Source organism: Clarias gariepinus, chromosome 18 (genome assembly GCF_024256425.1).
Source record: "Clarias gariepinus isolate MV-2021 ecotype Netherlands chromosome 18, CGAR_prim_01v2, whole genome shotgun sequence".
In the NCBI taxonomy this organism is placed as follows: domain Eukaryota; kingdom Metazoa; phylum Chordata; class Actinopteri; order Siluriformes; family Clariidae; genus Clarias; species Clarias gariepinus.
Window position 1 is genome coordinate 29918625 of NC_071117.1, and position 19947 is coordinate 29938571.

Here is a 19947-nt window from a genome sequence, read left to right on the forward strand (position 1 = left end):
TGCAATTTATTTTGTTTAGACAGACTCTCTGTTTCTATCTGTCTATTGTTATTATTTAAAAAAACTTGAAATATTTTTATATTTAAAAAATTTTAATTTTGGAATCCGCAAAAGCTCAGTGGTCCGTGCACAACGTAATAATCTTTGTATGATAAAATGACTCGTGGCATGAATCTACACGAAGCACTTCAGTTTCAAATAATCATTCAACGCTGAACTCAAACAGAAAAAGAACATGATAATAATAATCACAGTGCTTTTTTGCTATTTATGTCCAGCATTGGATAATTATTTCATTATTATTAATTAAAGCTGCTCACATCGCGCGTGCTTTCACTTTTAAAAAATACAGTGTAGTTAGGGTTAGCAAGTATATGTCAAATTAGCAAGTATATGTCGCCCCTCTTTATGAAAGGTGGATATTATGACTGAATCGTGTCGGCTCATATCGGGAGCATTTTGATCAAAGGGGAGATGAAAAGTGAAAGTGTGTACTGTCATGGAAAGTGATTGAAGGCCCAGGCTTTGGTTTCAGAAGATAACGACCTTTATTTATCATGCAATAACGGCCGGGGAAGACTGCAAAATCACACCGATGTCTTGTAGGCTCCCACATTATATAGCCAACCAGGACAAAAGAATTCATTCTACATGCAATGATGTCATCCTTAACATCTGGGGTTCATTAAGCTTCCCCAGTCTAGGGGGCCTCAACGTATATATCAGATCTCTTGTGCAAGCAGAATCTCAGGCCTATACATGTAGCTTTGCACGCACATCTCTGAGTATTTTCATATGGGGTACCATTTATTTCTTAAAAGTAAGTAAAGTTACATAAAATCAAATAAAATTTACTTCCATGTCCCCCCCTCTGGGGCTTATAAGTCCCATATCAATGGTTATCTATAGTGCAAATCCATGTGCTAGCCTTTCTTACACTAACTAGTGATTAATTTAACACTAGAAGCACCGCGCTAGTGTCACCTACTTATAACGCGGTTCAGCGGTCATTTGACCGCCTATTGTTTTAAATGAGAAGCTGCTGCTGACACACAATGATCGCTAGATGGCCCTTTCACGTAAAGCAAATAGTTTAGCTCCAAGATCAATTTCCACTTGAACAATGTGCCATTTATTCCCGCATTGATAATCAGCGGTATCTTTTTGTGATATTCAACTGAGAAAACCTACTACAGAGTCTCTAAGGGGACAAAGGAAGAGGATAAAAACAAGTCATGTTTTGCATTATAACCCAAAGTTTTTGGCATGACTTTTTTCTGCCGTTTTTTCTCCTCCTTTGTTCATCTAGGGGCTTCGTACTATAACAAAAAGGAAAGCTATACTTAATTTTATATCGTTTGGAGAAAATTTATTAGTTTGTTCATTCTATTTGAAGCTTCTGAACGTCTCAGAGCAGCGATTTACTTCTGAACTCGCTTCCGTGAATTTATCGCTAAAACAATATTACATTTAAATAAATCAAATCTACCACAGCAGATAAAAAACTATGTTATGTCATAACTAAAGCAAACACCACGATTATGCCACGTTTCATTCAGTGTTGCTAGGCAACGACCCACGCGCCTAATCGGCGGGAACGTGGTTAACTTGGCCGCTGTGTATTATAAACCTGCAAATTGTTTCACTGCTTATGCTCATGTAATAAAAGCGAGAGAAATGTGGTGGAAAGACTTTGAAGCAGTTTTTTCAGTTACAACAAGCACAGCGCTAAGTCCACGTTGTTTCACTGTTTATGACATAGTGACACTAAACAGCTGAACAACTTAACTTTTCTGTTTACCTCTGAGAAAAAAAGCTGTATTTTGTTTGTTTATATTCAGAGTAACACCTTCCAACCACCTTTCATAGTCTATTGTTAGTTTTAATGATTTGGCAGAAACGAATTATCACTACATAAGTACCCCAACACCATTGATCATAAGTTTCAGCTGAAACTAATTCTATACATGCAACAGAAAATGTAGATGCAGATTCCAAATGTATAAAGATGCATGCTATATATATATATATATATATATATGTGTGTGTGTGTGTGTGTGTGTGTCACTAAACAGGCTGGCGCTATTCAGGGGCAAGAGGGGCAGCGCCTCCGCAACTAAATGTCTGCACATGTTAATATATTCCTAAAATTAATATATTACAAGTTGATAAACTGATCTGCGGTAGCAGAAAATTCCGCAGAAAAAAGGACACTACACAATACGGTATTAGATGTCCCTCATGTCTCTGTCCCTCTGCCGTGCGTATTCATTCACAGGCTGCAGCGCACGCACGCGCGCACACACACACATCTCCCCTGAAGCAGTTGCAGCGTTTTTTCAGTTACAACAAGCACAGCGATGAGTATAAGAATACAATAAGGTAACATTTTGGTCTGTGTAGTTAGTGCCCCTGTATAGAATAAATAAATGAATAACACATTCCAACCACCTCTCAAGAGAGTGCCATAGTTTTGCAAAAATACTTGCAAAACATCAGCATACATTGGAGGGAACTTCTGAGGTGGTCAGTGATTGATGGCACGGTCGTTCGGAGGGGGTTGTGATCACACCTACAGTTCTTTTGTTCTAAGCTGTCGGTCAAATATCTCTCCACTTGAAATGGAAGCACAAAATTGAGGGGCAACATGCAAGGGATTTCAGCATCTCGTGTCGTGGAAATTAATTGAAGACTCAGGCTTTGGTTTCAGAAGATAACGACCTTTATTTATCATGCAATAACGGCCGGGGGAGCCTGCAGAGATCACACTGATCTTTGAGTGCTCTTCCCTTTAAATACTCCATACAATGCAGCTGATTCTGTATACAGTGATGTTTTACAACAGGTGGGTTTCTTTAAATTCCCCCGTTCTATGTATACCTCACCTTCCTGGGCAAGCACATTCCAGTAGACCTTATATGGTTAGTTTTTGCACGTACGATTCTCCATCCTATGTATAGCTTGGATTCGTAGGCAAGCACTTCTTAAATTTACTACAGAAAATGACCATTATATTCTGATGGGTACCTAAAAGTGAGTGAATTCACATAAACTTAAATAGAAATTACTACCTTATATCCCCCCCTTGGGACTTACAAGTCCCACAATAATTGTTTAATCTAGAGTGCAAATCCATGTGTCAGTTGTCCTTACACTAATCTGGTGATTTAATCAAATCACTGGATTTTATCAATAATCAACCTATGTATTCGCACTCTAGGGGAGTATCAGCCAAACGTCTCTTTCCTTACTTTTGACAACTAGGACAAGAGTAAAAGACTGAACTCCATGACATCATACTTTCCATAAGCTATAACATGACTTATAATGCAATTAATACAGTGACTTTCTAGGCTTATGCTAGTTGGATAATGTACACAATTTAAAATGAAACATGCATAACACAGTACAATTTTAAAGTAGACCTAATTTTTAACAGTCTTGTTGTAATACAGTATACTCTTCAACCCAGATACTTTGCGCATCGTAGAGGGTCGCCTTTTGGGGAGAGGCCAGGCCAGTGCTTTCACCCAAGGCATGGTTCATCATTAATCATCTTCTTCGTCCTTGTCCGAGGTGCCGGAATCCTCTTCTGATTCTTGGGAATCACCATCAGAGCTGTAAATGTCTTTATCATTGGTTAGGGGTATTTTTCCATCTTGCCATTTTAATACCTCCATTTGTTGGACTGTAGCTTTTATGACCAAAGATTTTAATATAGGAAGTACACAACAGAACAATAATCCTAATACCAATATAGCAAATCCCAAGAACATACCGAATTTAGCAAACCATGCTCCCCAAGCTCCCAGTTTTAGGTCTAACCAGTCCCATATTTTATTATCCCTTCCAGCATTTTCAGTTACTTAACGTCTCAGATTTTTCAGTTGATTCATGGCTTTGGTAAACGATCCATCAGGTGCGGTATTATTAAGTATATATGTACAACATTGATCACCGAACAGGATGCACACACCTCCTTTTTCAGCCAATAACCAATTTAATGCTTGTCTATTTTGCCAGGTCATTGTACTGGTAGCTACTAATTGCTCTCCTAATGCAACCAAAGCATCTTCAGTATAATTAATAAATCGCTGTTGGTTATAATAACGATAATTTATCCATTCAGCATTTTTATTAGGAGTTATCCATATAAAAATAGACTCAAATCCAGATGTTACTTCATCTCTGGCTTTGAATTCATTAGGTATACCTCTGGGTTGTCCTACTGAATCTATGTACACATTGGGATCAGCCTGATAAGCTCTTTTTACTCGATGATTGGCTTCTAAGTCACTCTTCATAGGTTGTTCTAGATCCCAATTCGTTATTGATATTTCTTGAATCATTTGTACTCTAGCACAGATTCCTTTCCAATCTCTTGGTAATGTTGCCCTCAACAGTGTTCCCCCACAGAGCCAGAAATAATCAGCTACAGGTACTGATTGGTCATCGTAACGGAACTTAAGTGGAAATATTAATGTTTGGTTTTTACATCTATGCGTTATACTTATATTTGCATGCACTGTTGCTGTTGCATGAAGTACAGTCTTCTTAAGGACGTCAGATCGGCTAAAAGGGTCCGTGTCTAGGTGCCACATTATCATGCAATTACCCTGAAATTCTCCCATGCTGTAATTTCCTTTTGTCTTATTGAAGCATTCATACTCAAGTGTATAATCTATTTCATACTCCGAAGGTAACTCTATCTTTTTAATCTAATTGCTGACACCATTCTCCCCATTCGGGTTTATGGTATCTATTGAAGTAATCTGGACTACTTAATATTGCTAAACATTCTGCTGGACATAGGGGTCTTCTGAAGGCATGCAGATGACAAAAGTGCTGGGCAAATCCTGCACAATGTCTAAAGTCATATTGGTTGGGTACTACTATAACTTTCCTTATTGGTGATGGGGTGCAAAATAAACAACTAGTTATTTTATTTTCCTTGGCTGTGTAGGCAGCCCACTTATACCACTCATTACCGTGTGCTATGTTCAAGAGTTTCTCCTTTATTTTCCTGCCAACAGTTTTGGTACTAGGAACCTTTTGATCATCCGTCAATTGCTGTAAAGTTAATTCTTGGGAAGTCTGGCTGGAGTTGAGTAGTGGTGAGGTGACTACTGGGTGATTTAATATCTGGAACATAAAGACCATTAGGTATGCTATCCCCTTTATTTTCCCCATAATTTTGCTTTATTTCCCCCCCACCTTTCACACAGATTTCAAGACCTTGTACGTTATCACTGTTAGGTGGTGGGTCCTCTTCTTTTGCACCTTTTTCCTTACTTACTTTAGGGACCCTTGTGCAATGGTTTAAATGATACCAGGTGGTTTTGCCTTCCACTTGGACTGCTGTGGGGGTGGCAGCTACAACTGTGTACGGTCCCTCCCTCCTGGGTTCATGCCACTTCTTCCTGAACACCCGCAGATAGACCTGATCTCCTGGAGTGATGGGACACGGAGCGTCTTTTTCTTCCTTCGTCTCCTTGCTTTTTTCCTGCACATAGATTTCTTTATGTATGGCAGTTAGTTTCCTCATATATGATCTGAGTTCCAATTGTAATTGTTCTAGCGGTGGACCTTTATAGGGTCATCTACAGAATGGTACAGACATGGGTCGACCCGTAAGCATTTCATGCGGGGTTAAGTGTGTATTCCTGTTAATCTGCATGCGATAGCTCATTAATGCAAGAGGTAAAGCATCAACCCAGTTGAGTTTTGTACTAGCACAAATTTTGTTAAGTTTAGCTTTGAGAGTGCCGTTTATTCTTTCTACCATACCCTGGGACTGCGGATGATAGACACATCCAAATCTTTGTTTTATTCTCAACTGTTGTAATACTTGCTTTACAGTTTCCTGAATAAACGCTGATCCATTATCTGAACTGATTTCTGACGGAATTCCAAACCTAGGTATCACTTCCCTTGTAAGGAATTTGATAACTGTTCCGGCCCCTTCATTTGCTGAAGGCATTGCTTCTACCCATCTACTAAATCTATCAATTATTACGACCATGTACCTTTTTCCTCGAGCATACTTTATCATGTCCACATAATCCATAACCAAGTGCTTAAAAGGTCCTTCTGGTACCGGTATATGGCCAATAGGTGTCGCTGTTCCTTTTCTGACATTATGTTTAGCACATATCTCACATGAAGTTAGGAACTCGTCAACCATAGCATGCAGATATGGAGACCAATACCCTTGTTGCTTGATCTTTCTCACTACCTCTCCTCTAGCACAATGATTAAATCCATGGGCATCTGAAATCAGAATGTTCAACAGTGCTGTGGATGCTATGATCAGACCTTCATGTGAACGCCAAATACCCTGTGCATCCTTCTGGGCTCCCCTCTGGAGCCACATTAAGTGCTCGTATGGACCTGCTTGCTGTTGAATCCGAATAATATCTTCCAACTGGGGCTGTGGTTCTATAAGGACTATTGGCACCTGCACTGCCAGTTGACACTTTGATGCTCGCTTTGCTTCTAAGTCTGCTATGTTATTACCTTTAGTGACATAGTCATTTCCCTTTTTATGGGCTTGACATTTAATTACAGCCAATCGTTTTGGTAGCATCATAGCAGACATTAGTTTACTTATCTGTTCAGCATGCTGGATGGGAGTCCCATCACTCCTTTTAAATCCTCTTTGCTTCCACACTGCTCCAAACAGATGACATACACCATGCGAATAGGCTGAATCTGTAAATATATTTGCCACTAGCCCTTTGGCTAGCTGGCAAGCCGCGGTGAGAGCTTTTAGCTCGGCCAATTGAGCAGAACAGGGTTGTGAACAGTGTTGAGATAAGATTAGTTTAAAGTCTTCTCCATCTTTCCTTATTACTGCATAGCCTGTGTGACGTCCTATGTGATCTCTAAAACTAGACCCATCCACAAAGTAAATGACTTCCGCTTCAGCTATCGGTTTAGACTCAAGATCAGGCCGTAACCTAGTAAATGCTAATGAATTTGCCACACAATCATGAGACACTCCTTCATAGTCTAAAGGAATTAATTCAGCTGGGTAAACTGTGTCACATCTTTTTATAGTAATATCAGGATATGTAAGCAATGAAGAATATGCTAGAATGCGAGCTTGAGTAAGAACAAATTTCCCTTGTTCTATTAGTTCTACAACTTAGTTCTATGATGGGTATAAATGGTTACTGGATAACCCATAGTCAATGTGGATGCTTTGTTATATGCATAATGTACTGCTGCAAGTCCCTGCTGATAGCATGGTGGGTACCCTTGCGCTACATTATCGAGTTTTTGTCAGAGTTCATGCCAAAGTTTGACAATATTTTAATTTGTGGTAATTTTAACATTCATGTTTGTTGCCCCTCTGATAAATTTGGAAATGATTTTAATGCACTTCTCCATTCATTGGACCTGACCCAGTCCATATCTGGCCCGACTCATAGGTTAGGTCATAGCCTTGATCTTATCATCTCGCGTGGGGTGATAGTGAAAAATTGTGAGGTTCTGGATTTTCCCGTATCTGATCACTCTCTTATACGGTTTGATATCTGTGCTGTTCCATCTGCACCTATAATCACTGCCCCCAAACGTCGGCGAATCATTACCTCTTCTACAGTTAATGACTTTGTTACTGCCTTAACTGCCTTTGATTTTTGCTCGGTTGCTGACTTGACATTTTCTCCGTGTCCTGAACTTTTCCTTTCCTCCTTCCACACCATTTGTTCCCAGATTATGGACTCTGTGGCCCCTTATAAGGAAATAAACAAAAGCCCTTCAGACCCCTGGCTCAATGATACAACACGAGCCCTTAGGCGTCGGTGTAGACAGACTGAGTGTAAATGGAAGAAGGACAGGTTGCAGGTGTCACTGGAAATGTTTAGAGATAGTCTTTTCACCTATCACAGAGCTGTGAGGGAAGCTAAAGGACAGTATCTCTCTAATCTCATCAACAGTAATAGTCATCGCCCTGGAATTTTATTTAACACTATTAATTCTGTGATAAATCCGGTGTTTACTGGTTTGAATAATATATCTGAGCACTCCTGTGATGCATTCAAACAGTACTTTTTGGACAAGGTTTTGTCTGTCAGGCAAGCCATCACACAAGTCCCTGTTGCTGTCATATCTTCACAAGAAGCACAATGTGTGCTGGAGAACTTTGAGGCAGTTACTCTTGTGGACCTCAAAAAAGCTGTCCATGAATTGAAGATCACCACCTGCCCTCTTGACGCTGTTCCGGTGAGGATAATGAAGGAAGCTATTGACATCATGGGCCCCAGCCTTGTGGCCTTTATAAACAGTTGTCTTAGTTCGGGCACAGTTCCAACTGCCCTCAAGCATGCCATTGTTCGACCACTGTTAAAGAAACCAAACCTTGACCCTTCTATATTGTCCAATTTTCGTCCTATATCTCATTTGCCTTTTCTGGCTAAGCTGTTGGAGAAGCTTGTTGTTACCCAGCTTCAGTCTTATCTCCAATTGCATGCTATTGCTGATAAATTTCAGTCTGGTTTCAGGTCTCGGCATAGCACGGAATCTGCACTACTTAGGGTCCATAATGACATTCTTGGAGCCCTGGACAGAAAAAATTCTGTGGTTTTGGTGTTATTAGATCTGACCGCTGCATTTGATACTGTAGATCATGCCATTCTTATCTCTCGACTTCAACACACTATTGGATTACAGGGCATGGTTCTCAAATGGTTTTCATCATATCTCACAAACAGAACTTTTTCAGTTATGCTAAATGACCTTTCCTCTTCAGTTGCTCCTTTGTCATCAGGTGTCCCTCAAGGATCTATTCTTGGTCCTATTCTGTTTTCACTTTATATGCTGCCATTGGGTCAACTCATCTCCAATCACAATGTCCGTTTTCATTTCTATGCAGACGATCTTCAGATCTACCTTCCTGTGGTTCTGAGTAATTGTTCTCCATTGGACTCTCTTTATAATTGTATTTTTGACATCAGAAAATGGCTTTCTCATAATTTCTTGCACCTGAATGAAGAAAAGACTGAGTACATTTTGTTTACTCCGGATTCATCTAGCAGTTCTCCCAGTTTTGGTCCTTTAACACCTCGGTTTGTTCCGGTAGTGCGCAACCTGGGTGTTATTTTTGACAGTGGCATGTTTTTTGATAAACAGATAAGTGCAGTTGTGAAGGCAAGCTTTTACCAGCTAAGGCTTCTCAGTAAGGTCAAATCAATTTTGACCCGAGCTGATCTTGAAAAGCTGTTCATGCCTTCATCAGCTCGCGGATTGACTTTTGTAATGCCCTCTACTCTGGACTCAGTCAATCACTGCTCAATCGGCTTCAACTGGTACAGAATGCTGCAGCACGTCTTCTTTCCAACACCTCTAAACGCTCTCACATCAGTCCAGTCCTCCGCTCGCTCCACTGGCTTCCAGTGCGGTTTAGGGTGGAATTTAAGATCCTGATGTTTGTATTTAAGGCCATCAATGGTCTGGCCCCTGTTTACCTCGCGGAGTTGATAATGGTCCACCACCCAGCCAGAACTTTGCGCTCTTCTAAATATACCACGTTGGTCATACCCAAGTTTAATTATAAAAAGTTTGGAGGTCGGTCATTTGCTGTTCAGGGCCCAAAACTGTGGAACGCACTACCGGGACAGCTTCGAAGTATCACTGAGCTCAGTGCTTTTAAATTGCAGTTGAAGACACATCTTTTTAGACTTGCTTTTGATATGTAGCTATTGATTTGATTGATATTGTCCTGTTCTGATTGTTGTGTTTTATGTTTTTTTTTGTTTTTATACTCGAAAGCGCCCTGGGCACCTTTTGGTTGTTGTAAGGCGCTATATAAATAAATTTTGATTGATTGATTGATAGTTTAGTGCTGTAGTAAGCTAGGGGCTGCTTTCTCCTTCCACTGCAGGTTTCCTGCATCAACACAGCTGAAGCATATCCATCAGCTCGGTTAGCCACATACAAATAGAACGGTTTGGTATAATCAGGTATACCTAAAGTAGGTGCTGTGTGCATTTCTTTTTTGATGGATTCAAATGCTAACCGTGCATCTGTGTTCCACTTTAATGGAGCACTTAGATTTTGCATGCCTTCTTCTCTCATTATCTTCCTCAGTGGAGCTGTTTTTACTGCATATTCCTCAATCCAGTCAGCACTGAAGCCTGTTAAGCCTAGGAAGGTCATCAACTGCTTTACTGTTTGTGGCAATGGTGCTTTACTTATTCCTCCTAATTGAGTAGGCACTATGGCTATTGTACCATGTGAAATTAGCCGCCCTAAATATTCAACTTGAGGTTTACAATATTGCTGTTTAGTTTTAGACACTTTATGACCGCCTTGCGCTAACTTACTAAGTATTTTAATAGAGTCTCTATGACAGGTTTCTAATGATGACGAGCATATTAAACAATCATCCATAAACTGGAGAAGGTTACCTTCTATCATTAAATCTGCTAAATTAGCTTTCAAAACCTGATTAAATATATGGGGAGAGTGGCGATAACCTTGAGGCATTCTTCGGTACGTATATTGTTTACCGGCATATGTAAATGCAAACAAATATCTACTCTCTTCCGCCACTGGAATACTGAAGAAGGCTGAACAAAGATCAATTACAGTAAAATATTTGGCTTCGGGTGGGACATTGGTTAGCAATGTGTGTGGATTTGGAACATCTGCTGGATAATCCTCTGTTATACTATTAATTGCACGCAAGTCATGCACAAGACGCCATTAATTTGTACCTGGCTTAATTACCGGGAAAATTGGAGTATTACAACAACTGATTGTTTCTTCTAGTACAGATGCTTTTACAAGGCCTTCAATAGTGGTTTTTATGCCTGCCTCTGCCTCAGGTCGTAAAGGATATTGTCTTATTCTGGGCAATTTTACATTTGGTTTAAGTTGTACTTGAATCGGGCTGGCAGATTTAATTAGGCCTACATCTGTATCGTGACGAGACCATAAGTCAGGTGGGACCTGACTCTCCATTTCCCTAAACAATTTCTCTTCAACAGTCTCAACTACCTCGGATGCTGATGCCATTTGGGTTTGTGACGTGTGGCTAACTACAACTTCCTGAGGAGTACCAATTAAGCTATTACCACACAAGATCTTGGTATAATTTTTATCCTCAGAATAAAAAATTAACGGATTTGTTGTTGATTTCCACTGGACTTCTTTTGCGTTCTTCATCATTGGGCCTAAATCCTTTGAGCTGCTATTTTGACTTACATACAATGTCACATGAGGAACAGAATTAGTTACATTGAACCACCTCTTTACAAAATCCGAATCATCTACACTGACAGCAGCTCCTTGCCGACCTATGATGATGTGCTGTGTAATTAGTTCAACCCTGTGTTCTTTTGTTTCTTCCAGCCATGTTTGTTCTACGTCAGTATTCTTAGTTGGGTCATACATCATTGTACAGTGAAAAGCCGCAGTGGGTACTTGTGCTTCTGGAATCTGTGCTTTAATAAATTTTCCCCACTTATTAATTAATTGATTTACGTCCCTCTCTAGCTGTCCTATCCAATATACATTTGCTTGTGGCTCAGTCATTACCATTTGATTTTGAATACCTTTCATGTCAACATACACACCTTTTGGGGAACACCATATTTGAAGTCCTAATTTACATAATGCATCTCTACCTAATAAATTAACTGGCGTCTGACTTGAAACTAATACAGGTATGGTCACACTTTTATTGCAAGTTTGCAGACGGACTGGAGCGGTCATAGGGATTAACTGCTTTTGTCCTGAGAATCCTACTGTCTTGGCAAATTTTCCAGACAAGGGGAGATGTGAGGCATGACTTAAATTTAAGCATGTATAAACTGCTCCTGTATCAATTAACATGGGTGTATTTTTCCCGTCTACCTCAATGTGTAACATGGGTTCTTGTTCAGCATTAGTTGTTAAGATTGGTAACTGATTCTCCCCTATAGGACTCTCTGGACACCCCTATTACCCCTGTTTTGGACCTCCCCATGGGTTTACTGGGCCTGGAACTTTGGCAGCTTGATCGATTATGTCCAGCCTGTCCACATCCCCAACAGACTCCTGGGGGAAAGTTAGACTGATTATTTCTTTGTCCTCTCTGTTGTTGATTGGCTCTCCACTCCCTCTGCCCTGGTTTCTGAGTGAACACATTAATGACAGGTGCAGGTATCTGGTGTGGGTTTTGGGGAAATGCAGCTGGTGTTGTCATCGTGGTGACTGTAGCTGGCTGGATCCTCGGTAAAGGATTTGGCCCTCTTACAGACATCTGCCCTGCTTCTTCTGTTGCCAGGGTAGCTTGGACTTTTCTCTTATTTTTCTTTGTTAGTTCTTCCGGCTGTAACTGAGTCAGCTTTCTTTGCAGTTCTTTTTCTTGAGCTTTCAACTTTTGTTCACTTCTACTATACTGTTCAACAGCATGTGAGACATGATCACAGAACTCTTTGTGTGATTTGGAGGTTAAGCCGACCACGTCTTCCAGTTTACTTTTCACCGGTTGAGGCATGGCATTTACTATAGTTTGTCTGAACAGTGTAGACAACAGTGCATCTCCTTCAGGATCACTTTCAGTTTCTTGCTTCCACCTCTTTAACTGCTTTTGAATGTAAAGTGTTGGATTCTCTGTTTCTTCCAACTGATCACCTTTCAATGCTTTTGGGTCAACTCTAGTTGGATATTCTGCACGCAAGGCTTGCCACATAGAAGGACGATAAGCATCAAAGACAGTTCCATCCATATGATATGTATCCACAGCCTCACTTAAGTCCGAGGAATGGAGGACTTCTTCCATTTTTCCTCCTCCTAAAATCTTTGCCAACAAATCTTTCATATCTCCTACAGACAGAAGCCTGCCTGAGGTCTCTTTTTCTAGGACCTTGATCCATTTTCCTGCACCCTCGTGGATGTTAGGGAGGCGATTGACAAGCCCCTCGAGATCTTGAGTTGCCCATGGTACATATTGTCCCCGTGCACCTTTAATTAAAATTGGGAATTGTGGAGCTAGGTTTCTAAGTCTACCAGTGTCCCTTCCCTGTTTCCAACTGCCTATATTGAATGACAAGTTCTCCTCACCGTCATCCCCTCCACTGTACAAAGGTCTATCCCCAGTTCCTAATGTTGTATTTATCTTACTTCTTGCTTGTCCTGGTGTTTTAGTATTCCTGTCTAACCTCTCTCCACATCCCTGCACATCTTCCGATTCCTCTATTTTATCCCCCTTCCCATATAACTTCTTTACTCTCTGTAGGTCTGCTCTTACTTCCTTATAACAATCTAACGGTGTGCTGCCCTCTCTATCCATTCTCCTATCCTGCCTCTTTCTTGACTTTACACTTGCCTCTTTGCAGTCTTCTTCTAAATCTACATGCCCTTCCATCTGCATTTCACCAGTGACTTCCACCATGCCCTTGAGCATAGGGAATTGACCTTCTGTCTGCACATATGGGGGAGGCGTAACTAACGCTTCCTCTCGGTTATTCCGTGCTTCACTGTCTAACCTTTTTGACTTTTTCCTCATCTGCTTTTTCTTCTGTACCTGTTCCTCTCCTTTCTTAAACAAAGCTAAGACCTCTCTCTCCTGCTGTCTTTTCAACTCTCTCTGGACACGCTTTTTCTCCTTTGCTGCCGTCTTGTAATTTTTTACTAGAATCTCCATTTCATGACACAACGCTAGATCAAATGACCCCTCCCTTGGCCATTTTGTAATCAAATCTTTAGTTCTCCTTTGCCATTTATTCGAGATCTTAGTTATGAGATCTCCACTCAAGGGATATTTCAACACTAATGCATCCACCGGAGAGGCTGCCATTATGCTTTATAGCCTTTTTTCACCACAACTTTGATATATTGTTTTGTCTTATGCTATACACTTATTTTCGTGACCAAATTTACTTACAACATACAATATGGTATAATCACAGAACAATCCACCTTCCAGACCAAGACTAAGCAATGATAACCACTCTTTATCAGACACCTTGACCCCTTCTATCACAAGGTGGTATGGGTGGACTTAATGAAGGAAACAGAATGTGATCATCCAGGAGCTAACGGAACCCGAGCTAAACCAACCAGAAGCTGAACTAAATAAGGAGCTGAATCTACACAAGAACCTAAATATAACCTAAGACCATAACTTAACCTGAGCAACCTATATTCAGAAACAAGGAGAAAATAACACTAGAACAACTAAAACATAAAGCATAACATTTCAGCAGTTCAAGTAACTTAATTGAATAGCATGGAAACAATGGAAATGGCACGAAACAGACAGACACAGAGCAAATTCAACAACCAATTTTAACCAACCAGCATTTAAACACAACAGATGCACAGCAACCAGAACAAAAGCTAATTATAATTGACTGGTTAAATACCTATTTTGGGAGAATGCTCCCCCAACCGAGGTGCATTTTAGGAAATGAAGCTCAAACTAAACACAAAAGGAACATAAACCTAAAAAATGGAATCGAATAGTGCCCTCTGGTATTTAGCCGTGACAACTCCACATTATTTCTTATTATCTATTTACACATCCATACTTTGTCCCTTTTTCCTGAAAAATAGGGCTCATTCATTCATGCTTGTCCCTTTTATATTCTAATAAAGGCTCATTTATTTCTTCTACTTTTTTATTCTTTATTATTTTGTTATTTTATTAATTTTTATTTAATTTTTTATTTTATTTTTAATAAGGCCTTCATACACACAGGTGTCTCCGGTCTGGCAGCAGCTGTCCCCCCTCTGCTCAGGGGTCAAGCCCTGTTCACTGGACACGGAGCTTATAATATCACTAAACCAAACTCTCTCTCTCTCTCTCTCTCTCTCTCTCTCACAGGCACACAAAGAGCTCCCTTGCACTCAGACAGTTTTAGACAGACACAACATCAATTAGACACAACCAATTGCAATTGCTTTTTAACTTTATGGCACACAGCGGTGCTCCTCATACTTAGATATTAATATAAATTCATATACATCTGTATATTGCTCATAAAAAGATATCTATATAAAATTTCACCACCAGCCTCATACAATAATTTTTCGTGGGCTACACATTATCGACATACATCTGTACATTCCTCATAAAACGTTATTTATAAATATTTAGCTGCTGTGTACCCTTACACAAGCAGTATAACTAATTAAGCGCAATTCCTTATTAACTGCTTCTTTCCCATTGCCATCCAATCTAGGCCCTCTTGACAATGGGTACAGATTAATACCGAGCCACTCTCTCTCTTTAACACAAATAGATGCTCAAATGCGCTCTCTCATACTTGTCTTGTCATGCTGCCATCTAATCAAAGCCCTCTTGACAACATAACAGACCAATGCAATGCTTAATTTATCAAATTACTATCAGTATAACAGTTAGTACTGTAAGCTGATGCATGCATTCTTTCCTGAAAACAAAACCCATCCAAACTACTTAATTTGGAGAGGCATTCATCAGGCGTCCTTACCACCACCGGTTATCCCAGCAAACAACACAAACTAAGTATATAGGCAAAAGTTGCTTACCTTTTTTAGGTGGCCACCAGTTTGTGATGTCGTGGAAATTAATTGAAGACTCAGGCTTTGGTTTCAGAAGATAACAACCTTTATTTATCATGCAATAACGGCCGGGGGAGCCTGCAGAGATCACACTGATCTTTGAGTGCTCTTCCCTTTAAATACTCCATACAATGCAGCTGATTCCGTATACAGTGATGTTTTACAACAGGTGGGTTTCTTTAAATTCCCCCGTTCTATGTATACCTCACCTTCCTGGGCAAGCACATTCCAGGAGACCTTATATGGTTAGTTTTTGCACGTACGATTCTCCATCCTATGTATAGCTTGGATTCTTAGGCAAGCACTTCTCAAATTTAGTACAGAAAATGACCATTATATTCTGATGGGTACCTAAAAGTGAGTGAATTCACATAAACTTAAATAGAAATTACTACCTTACTCGACGCACAGTATAAGCTGTTTATAAAGAAGACACTGTTTGTTTTTTCATTTTGTAATCTTTCTTGTGTTTACCTTGTACTGTACAATGTATATTTATTTTTTCAATGAATTGCTGTAAATAAACTACATATGCAGTTGATTTACCAGAAAGGACTTTTCAGTTTTTTGTGTGGTAAACTAAACTTCAGGGTCAAGTAATAGCGATTTTATTTGAAAAGTATATATATATATATATATATATATATATATATATATATATGGGGAGATATTAAGAAGCACACTGAAGCGGAATCTGAACGAAACAATGTTGATAAGTTTAAGCTTAGTTCAACTGCTTCAAAGTTTTTTCACTCCGTGACCGCTAAGTGTGGATACAAACCATATATATATATATATATATATATATATATATATGTTTATACATTTGGAATCTGCATCTACATTTTCTGTTGAGAAATGTATAGAATTAGTTTCAGCTGAAACTCATGATCAATGGTGTTGGGGTACTTATGTAGTGATAATTAGTTATTGCCAAATCACTAAAACTAACATTAGACTATGAGAGGTGGTTGGAAGATGTTACTCTGAATATAAACAAACAGAGGTAAACGAAAAGTGAAGTTGTTCAGCTGTTTAGTGTCACTATGTCATAAACAGTGAAACAACGTGGACTCATCGCTGTGCTTCTTGTTTTTGTGTTCTTGTTTTTGTGTTTGAGTTTTGTGATCTTAAGGAGAGTGGCGGATTATAGCGTTTCAGAAGACTGGTTAGGTATGTGGGAGCTAAACCATTTAAAGCCTTGTATGTAAGTAGTACTATTTTGTAATTAGTTCTAAACTGAACAGGTAGCCAGTGCAGGGATGATAATATTGGGGTTATATGATCATATTTTCTGGATCTGGTAAGAACCCTGGCGGCTGCATTTTGGACTAACTGAAGCTTGTTTATTGAGGATGCAGGACAACCACCTAGTAATGCATTACAATAGTCCAGTCTGGAGGTCATGAATGCATGAACTAGCTTTTCTGCATCAGATACGGATAAGATGCTCCTAAGTTTGGCGATATTTCTAAGATGGAAAAAAGGCTGTTTTTGTGATATTGGAAATATGATTTTCAAAGGACAAGTTACTGTCTAATATTACTGTCTAATAATAATATTAATATTTACTGTTGAGCTAGTAGTAAAAGTACATCCTTTTAAACGCAGGCTGAATTGTGAAAGCTGTTGTGTGCTGGTTTTTGGGCCGATGAGTAATATCTCTGTCTTGTCTGTCTGAGTTTAGTAAAAGGAAGTTATTGGTCATCCAATCTTTTATTTTCTGGACACACTCCGTTAATCTAGACAATTTAGGTATTTCGTCTGGTTTTGTTGAGATATATAATTGGGTATCATCAGCATAACAATGGAAACTAATCCCATGTCTTCTAATGATGTTACCCAGGGGAAGCATGTATATTGAGAACAGCAGAGGTCCTAAAACTGACCCTTGTGGGACCCCATATTTCACTGGCATTACACCAGACAGTTCTCCATTTAGATCTAAAAAATGGTATCGATCAGACAGGTATGATCTAAACCATTTTAATGCCTGTCCCTGAATACCTATGTGATTTTGTTAGCGATCTATGAGAATGTTATGATCTATAATGTTGAATGCAGCACTAAGATCAAGCAAGACTAGAATTAAGGTGCAGCCCTTGGTCCGAAGCTAAAAACAAGTCGTTTGCAATCTTAACTAGTGCAGTTTCTGTACTATGATGGGGCCTGAAACCTGACTGTTGCCGGTGTGAAGCATGTGTGTATCAAACACGCCAAATTGTTGGCTTATACAGTGGGGGAAATAAGTATTTGACCCCCTACAGATTTTCTAAGTTTTTCCACTTACAAAGAAATGAAGGGTCTATAATTCTATCATAGGTTTATGGTAAAGGATTGAGACAGAATATCAACCAAAAATCCAGAAAAAGCACATGATACAAATGTTATGAACAAAGTTGCATTTTAATGAGGGAAATAAGTATTTGATCGTCAAGCAAAACAGGACTTAGTACTTGGTAGAGAAATCCTTGCTGGCAAGCACCATGGGAAGATATTTCTTGTAGTTGGTTACCAGATTTGCACACATCTCAGGACGCATTTTGATCCACTATTCTTTACAGATTTTCTCTAAATGTTTAAGGTTTCTTGCCTGTTGCTTGGCAACTCGAAGTTACAGCTCTCTCCATGAATTTTCTATTGGATTAAGGGCTATCTTTCTCTGTTCATTGGCAAACAGACGGAGCTGTACGTGTCTTTTTGAGGAGGGAAAGCCTTGCTACACTGAAGGATTTCAATCCATGCAGGTGTATTGTGTTACCAATGGTTTATTTAGTGACTGTGGTCCCAACTGCCTTGAGATCATTCACAAGCTCCTCCCATGTAGTCCTGGGCTGGTTCCTCTTTTTTCTCATGATTATTCTTAGTCCATGAGGTGAAATCTTGCATATAGCTCCAGACTAAGGGCCATTAATGGTTACTTTAAATCTTGTTCCTGACTTGCTTTGACACCTTTATGGTCTTGCCGATGGTGGTAAGGTTCGAATGGAAGATATAGATTTTGTGGACAGGTGGCTTTTATACACATACCACATTGTTGTTAGGCGCACCTTCTTAAATTAATACGTGTACCACAAGAGCACATAACCACTCTGTGGGAGGCAGAATTATTGTTGCTTGATAAGGGAACAAATACTTATTTGCCTCATTGAAATGAAAATCAAGTTATAACATTTGTATCATGTGCTATTTCTGGATTTTTGGTTGATATTCTGTCTCTATCCTTTACCATAAACCTATGACAAAAAATATAGACCCTTTATTTTTTTTGTAAGTGTACAAACTTACAAAATCTGTAGGGGATCAAATACTTATTTCCCCACTGTATAACCGCACGGGGTCTCACATCTGATGAAGTGCACCTGCAGGTTATAAATAAGAGTGAACCAGAAACATCCCTTAGATCTTTTTTGTCTTCAGGACTGCTTTGTGTTTGCGTGTGTGTAAACCAGCAAAATTAAGAAAGTATTTAACTCACCGATATGGCTCAAGTCTCAAGCGAGATGTGTCCCTAAGTGTGATAATCCACTCTTATTTCCACACTTACTGTTTCGAGTGTTTGGGGGAAAGTCACGCTCTCCTTGGGCTTCAAGGAGAGTGTGAGCACTGTGACCTCCTCCCGATTAAAGTGCTTTGCGCGCGGCTCGCCTTCTTCTGCCGCGAGCCGCAGCGCATTCCTGGGGCTCACGCGTGAATCTGGTAGACGTGCACGAGACGGATTCTCCCCTCCTTTCTCTCGCGCTCTCGCTGGATCGTAAAAATTCCTCCATCAGCTTCTCAAGTGCGCCCCGGCGCTCCTTGTGAATGGGCAGAAGAGACATCCTCTCTCGCTTCTAGTGAAGACAGAGCATATAAGATGTTACTTGAAGTAGTAATGCATGCGGTCGAGGGGCTGCATATCGACTGGCCACAGAAGCGAGCTTCTTCCAAGCATTAAAAATTAGACGACAGGTTTCTGATGGGTGGCCGGGGGGTGAAGGCTCAACGACGTTGTTAACACCAGAAGGTGCCATGCGCCGGACTTCATTTTGTAAGTTTGGGTTCCTTTTGTGTTTCTTCGGTTCTAAACTTCATTTCTTAGAATGCACCTCGGTCGGGTGAGCGCTCACCTGAGCTGAGGTATTATCAGTCGATTATAAATAACATTTTGTTCTAGTTGTTGGGTATCTTTTATGTTTAAGTGCTGGTTAGTTATTTGGTTGTTAAATTCTCCGTGTTTGTCTGTTTCATGCCATTTCCATTGTTCCTATGCCATTCAATTAAGCTACTTGAACTGATTAAACGTTATGCTTCATGTTTTAGGTTGTTCTAGTGTCATATTCTCTTTGTTTCTGAATAAAGTCTGTTCTGGTTAGTGCTTATAAGTTATGGTTAGCTCTTATGTTTAGGTTTTTTATGTTTCTCTCCCAG